Source organism: Arachis stenosperma, chromosome 6 (assembly GCF_014773155.1).
Source record: "Arachis stenosperma cultivar V10309 chromosome 6, arast.V10309.gnm1.PFL2, whole genome shotgun sequence".
Taxonomy (NCBI): domain Eukaryota; kingdom Viridiplantae; phylum Streptophyta; class Magnoliopsida; order Fabales; family Fabaceae; genus Arachis; species Arachis stenosperma.
The window spans coordinates 30,372,067-30,377,655 of record NC_080382.1 but is presented as its reverse complement, the minus strand read 5'-3'; the positions used below and the strand labels follow the sequence as shown (position 1 = coordinate 30,377,655).

The window sequence follows — 5,589 nt, the reverse complement described above, 5'->3', positions numbered from 1 at the left end:
TTAATTTGTTCATTGCTTGTTCACATTATCAAGTGCCAATTCTGTTTGGTTTATAGCTGGTTCAGGGCTGGTTTAATTTGTTCATTGCTTGTTCACATTATCAAGTGTCAATCCTTGCTTGTTTATTGCTGCCTTGCTTGTTCATTGCTTGTTCACATTATCAAGTGCCAATTCTGCTTGGTTTATAGCTTGTTTATTGTTTATTGTTCACATTATCAAGTGCCAATTTGTTGGTATTCTGAAATTATTAAAAATTATCTTAAACCATCATCAATAGGCCATGTTTGGTTAAATGTTGTGGAAGCCATGATTTAATTATGCAGCTAGCTAGCATGCATTGTATATGAATTAAACAGAAGGTTTTGTGGGCGTGGATGTGAACATTTTAGAAGGTTCTAAATTTTGTTGAATTCAGCTACACTTTCTTGACTTTCCATTTTTCCTATGAACCCTTTATAACGTTCCTTCAATTCCTTCTTAATCAATTCATTTTCATTGAAACCAAAAAAAAAAACATCAATTAATTTTCACTATTCCGCTAACTATATATATTTTCCTTCTGTGTGGACATTTTATTTACTTATTTGGTAATATGGAAACTAAGATTTGTACCTTTTCTATTTGTTTTAACATATTATTATATTACTACAAACAAGTATTATTGCATTGATTTAATCTTCCTATATAAGTATATTATATATATGTATTAATTAAAATGTTGGGTTAGTTTACCAGTTCAACAAGCAGATAAGCAAAATGAATCTCTAGTGAAAGTGACATACAACTTTATAAGATCGTATGTAATATCAAGTGCAAATTCTGTTTGGTTTATAGCTGGTTTAGGGCCGGTTTATTGCTACCTTGCTGGTTTAATTTGTTCATTACTGGTTTAATTTGTTTATTGTTTGTTTTATTGCTTGTTTATGTAGTTTGACGTCAGTTCAAGTGAGAATATGGGCGACACTGGATTAAAGTACATCTTGTTAAGTTTTATGGTATGAATTGTTCTCCTTATATTATTATTATTATTATTATTATTATTATTATTATTATTATTATTATTGTTGTTGTTGTTGTTGTTCTTGTCGTTCTTATTATGTAATTGTTTTTTTTTATTTCAGGTTGGTTTGCATTATGAAGTTTCAGCTATTTTATTGGAGAAGACACCATAACTTTGCTAATTGCTATCGGTTTAATGACAATTTATTTTTATTTTCAATTGTGTTGACTGTTGAGTTATTAAACTTCTTTAATTGTCGTATTTGAATTCTATTGTCGTTATATTTCATTAGATCAAGACTTTGTTAGCTATTGTGTATTTTGGCTTGTTGATTTCAATCTTATGACATTGCATAATAGTATGGTAGAATTTTTTTTATTTGATTGAAAAAACCGAACAAACCGAACCAAACCAAACCGATTTTAATGGGTTTGGTTTGGTTCGAATGACCTTGAAAAAAAACCGAACCAAACCGAACCGCAGCTTAATTAAACGATCGGATCGGATGGCTTTTCCTTCAAAAATCGAACCAAACCGCACTGCGAACACCCCTAGTTCTCAGGATCATAAGCTTCTTCTTCAGATGAAGCGTCCTTAGTACTGCCTGGTGCAGCTTGCATTTCATACTTTGAGAAATCATATTGACTTGCTGAGTCAATATTTTATTCTGAGCCAATATGGCATTCAGAGTATCAATCTCAAGAACTCCTTTCTTCTGATTCTTTCCATTGTTCACAGGATTCCTTTTAGAAGTGTACATGAATTGGTTATTTGCAATCATTTCAATGAGTTCTTGAGCTTCTGCAGGCATCTTCTTCAGATGAAGAGATCTTCCAGCAGAGCTGTCCAATGATATCTTGGACAGTTCAGACAGACCATCATAGAAGATACCTATGATGCTTCATTCAGAAAGCATGTCAGAAGGACACTTTCTGATCAATTGTTTGTATCTTTCCCAAGCTTCATAGAGGGATTCACCTTCCTTCTGTCTGAAGGTTTGGACTTCCACTCTAAGCTTACTCAATTTTTGAGGTGGAAAAAACTTTGTCAAGAAGGCATTGACTAGCTTTTCCTAAGAGTTCAGGCTTTCCTTAGGTTGTGAGTCCAACCATATCCTAGCTCTATCTCTTACAGCAAAAGGGAATAGCATAAGTCTGTAGACCTCAGGGTCAACCCCATTGGTCTTGACAGTGTCACAGATTTACAAGAATTCAGCTAAAAACTGATGAGGATCTTCCAATGGAAGTCCATGGAACTTGCAATTCTGTTGCATTAGAGAAACTAATTGAGGCTTAAGCTCAAAGTTGTTTGCTCCAATGGCAGGGATAAAGATGCTTCTCCCATAGAAGTCGGGAGTATGTGCAGTAAAGTCACCCAGCACCTTCCTTGCATTGTTGGCATTGTTGTTGTTTTCGGCTGCCATGTATTCTTCTTGTTTGAATATTTCTGTTAGGTCCTCTACAGAGAGTAGTGCTTTGGCTTCTCTTAGCTTTCGCTTCAAGGTCCTTTCAGGTTCAGGGTCAGCCTCAACAAGAATGCTTTTGTCTTTGCTCCTGCTCATATGAAAGAGAAGAGAACAAGAAAGTATGGAATCCTCTATGTCACAGTATAGAGATTCCTTGAGGTGTCAGAGGAAAAGAAGAATAGAAGGAGAGGGTAGAAGAAGAATTCAAACTTATTAAGAGAGATAGAATTCGAATTATTGATAATGGAGGAGTGTTAGTCCTTAAATAGAGGGATGTGAGAAGAGGGGAAGAATTTTTGAAATTAAAGTAAAAGATTTTAAAATAATTAAAAGAAATTTTGAAAATTTGATTGATGATTTTCGAAAACTAAAGTTGGAAAAGAAATAAAGTGATTTTTGAAAAAGATTTTTTTAAAAGTAGAAATCAAAAAGATATGATTGAAAATTAATTTTGAAAAAGATGTGATTGAAAAGATATGATTGAAAAGATATGATGGAAAAACAATTTAAAAAGATTTGATTTTTTTAAAATTAATGACTTGGCTAATAAGAAATTTAAAAGATATGATTCAGACATTAAACCTTTTCTCAACAGAAAAGGCAACATACTTGAAATGTTGAATCAAATCATTAATTGTTAGCAAGTATTTTCGAAAAGTGGAAAGAAATTGATTTCGAAAATATGTGATTGAAAATATATGATTTGAAAAAGATTTAATTTTGAAAAATTATGAAAACTTGAAAAAAATTTGAATTAAAAACAAAATCTTCCCTCTTGTGCCATCCTGGCGTTAAACGCCCAGAATGGTATACATTCTGGCGTTTAACGCCAAAATCCTACCCTTTTAGGCGTTAAACGCCCAACCAGGTACCCTAGCTGGCGTTTAAACGCCAGTTTTCCTTCTTCACTGGGCGTTTTGAACGCCCAGCTTTTTCTGTGTAATTTCTCTGCTGTATGTTCTGAATCTTCAATTCTCTGTATTATTGACTTGAAAAGACACAAATTAAAATTTTTTTTGAATTTTTAATGATGAGGAATAATCAAAATGAAACTAAGATCAAATAAACAATGCATGCAAGACACCAAACTTAGAAGTTTGTATACTATTGACACTAACAAATTGAGAATGCATATGAAAAACAACAAAACACTCAAGACAAGAGAATTTAAAGATCAGAGCAAGGAAATCATCAAGAACAACTTGAAGATTAATGAAGACACATGAATGAATTCGAAAAATGCAAGAAGAACAGAAACATGCAATTGACACCAAACTTAAAATTAGACAGTAAACTCAAACAAGAAACATAAAATATTTTTGATTTTTATGATTTTATAAATTTTTTTTTGAAAATTATATGGAAAAGAAAATAAAGAGATTCAAAATTTTTAATAAGAATTCCAGGAATCATGTAATGTTAGTCTAAAGCTTTAGTCTAAAGAAATTAGACATGGCCAGCCAAGCTTCAGCAGGACATTACATTCAAGAGCTAAATTGATGAGAATCAATCAGCTTTGGTGATGATAAAAACATCACCTTGAAACTCTAGAATTCATTCTTAAAAATTTTGAAGAAAAATACCTAATCTAAGCAACAAGATGAACCGTCAGTTGTCCAAACTCAAATAATCCCTGGCAACGGCGCCAAAAACTTGGTGCGTGAAATTGTGATTATCAATGGCACCATCAACATGGTACGCTCAATTGCAATCTCAACTCTTTATCACAACTTCGCACAACTAACCAGCAAGTGCACTGGGTCGTCCAAGTAATAAACCTTACGCGAGTAAGAGTCGATCCCACGGAGATTGTTGGTATGAAGCAAGCTATGGTCATCTTGTAAATCTCAGTCAGGCGGATTCAAATGGTTATGGAGGATTAATGATTAAAAGATAAATAAAACATAAAATAAGGATAGAGATACTTATGTAATTCATTGGTGAGAACTTCAGATAAGCGTATGGAGATGCTTTGTCCCTTTCGTCTCTCTGCTTTCCTACTGTCTTCATCCAATCCTTCTTACTCCTTTCCATGGCAAGCTGTATGTTGGGCATCACCATTGTCAGTGGCTACAGTCCCGTCCTCTCAGTGAAAATGTTCAACGCGCTCTGTCACAGTACGGCTATTCATCTGTCGGTTCTCGATCATATCGGAATAGAATCCAGTGATTCTTTTGCGTCTGTCACTAACGCCCCACAATCACAAGTTTGAAGCTCGTCACAGTCATTCAATCCTTGAATCCTACTCAGAATACCACAGACAAGGTTTAGAATTTCCGGATTCTCAAGAATGCCGCCATCAATTCTAGCTTATACCATGAAGTTTCGGATTAAGGAATCCAAGAGATAAACATTCAAGCCTTGTTTACTTGTAGAACGGAAGTGGTTGTCAGGCACAAGTTCATAAGTGAGAATGATGATGAGCATCACATAATCATCACATTCATCATGTTCTTGGGTATGAATGAATATCTTAGAACAAGAATAAGCTGAATTGAATAGAAGAACAATAGTAATTACATTAATACTCGAGGTACAACAGAGCTCCACACCTTAATCTATGGTGTGTAGAAACTCCACCGTTGAAAATACATAAGTGATAATGGTGATCATTGGCTTCGGCCCCAGAGAGGGAACCAGAAGAACCAAGATCTGATCTAAGATAGCATAGGACTCATCAAAGATAGCTACCAAGATGAAAATACAATAGTAAAAGGTCCTATTTATAGAGAACTAGTAGCCTAGGATTTACAGAAATGAGTAAATGACGTTAAAATCCACTTCCGGGCCCACTTGGTGTGTGCTTGGGCTGAGCATTGAAGCTTCCATGTGTAGAAACTTTTCTTGGAGTTAAACGCCAGCTTTTGTGCCAGTTTGGGCGTTTAACTCCCACTTCTGTGCCAGTTCCGGCGTTAAACGCCGGGCAGTTTTGAGCTGATTTGGAATGCCGGTTTGGGCCATCAAATCTCGGGCAAAGTATGGACTATTATATATTGCTGGAAAGCCCAGGATGTCTACTTTCCAACGCAATTGACAGCGCGCCAATTGAGCTTCTGTAGCTCCAGAAAATTTACTTCGAGTGCAAAAAGGTCAGAATCCAACAGCATCTGCAGTCCTTTTCAGC

The 5,589-nt window shown here is 34.9% G+C and overlaps 1 non-coding gene across 1 annotated transcript; it reads left to right on the top strand.

The window, feature by feature from the left end:
• The first annotated feature begins 1,910 nt into the window (after positions 1–1,910).
• On the top strand, positions 1,911–2,018 carry LOC130938011 (small nucleolar RNA R71). Its single transcript, XR_009069196.1, has one exon. It is a non-coding gene; the product is annotated as a small nucleolar RNA R71 (small nucleolar RNA).
• The last annotated feature ends 3,571 nt before the right edge of the window (positions 2,019–5,589 follow it).